Here is an 829-nt window from a genome sequence, read left to right as displayed (position 1 = left end):
TGCATTTTCTTCATGGACAACATAATTTCTTTGGCTCTGGAAGGGAGGAGCAGCTGTCCACACTGTTTATTCAAATACCATTCTGGCAATATTCAGAATATTTTCCCCCCTCTCCTCTCTGTAGGATCTGAAACTATCCACGGGGCAGTTGGAGGCACATGTCTGCACATGGCTTTCCAGGGTGGCATCTCTGCAAAGCACAGAAATCCTCTTCCGAAGATCCCTTTGCTGTCTTCCTGCGGGCTTCCCCGCCCCCACCCTTCCCACCCCCGCTAATGGGCATGTTTCCGTGAACACTGAAGACGAAAAACATGCAATTTTGAATGTGTCTCTTTCACGGTCACACATTTCTTTTTATTGTGCATCTTGGCTGAGCCACGCTTTAAAATTCCCAGCAACTGTTCCCAAGTCAGTGTTCAAAGAGTCTTGCACCTTTGACCCAATAAAAACCAGAGAGAACTGGACCATGGAAAGCATTTTTTTAAAAATAAAAGTTTCATTTCTTTGCCTTTGGTTTCCACTGCTTCTTGGCATCCTGGGCTCGCAGGCCTGAGGCTAGTTCTGTAGCCTTGAACTTGCTGGTGCACCTTGACTAGGTCTGGGGTCTGAAAGAACTTGGTTCAACACCACAGGCACTCAGGACCTGGAAGGCTGTGTTTCCCTGATGCTTTCAGATACCCCATCATTCTTCCCACAGAGGCACCCCCATAGCCTGAACACTGCCTCCCTGCTGGGTCTTTCTTGCTTAGCAACTCACAGGGTGCCCCTCCCCCCCAAATTAAGCTCAAGCTGGGCGCAGTGGTTCATGCCTGCAATCCCAGCATTTTGG

Source organism: Carlito syrichta, unplaced genomic scaffold (assembly GCF_000164805.1).
Source record: "Carlito syrichta isolate Samal-C Ts95f unplaced genomic scaffold, Tarsius_syrichta-2.0.1 Scaffold146399, whole genome shotgun sequence".
In the NCBI taxonomy this organism is placed as follows: Eukaryota; Metazoa; Chordata; class Mammalia; order Primates; family Tarsiidae; genus Carlito; species Carlito syrichta.
This window is presented reverse-complemented; position numbering follows the sequence as displayed.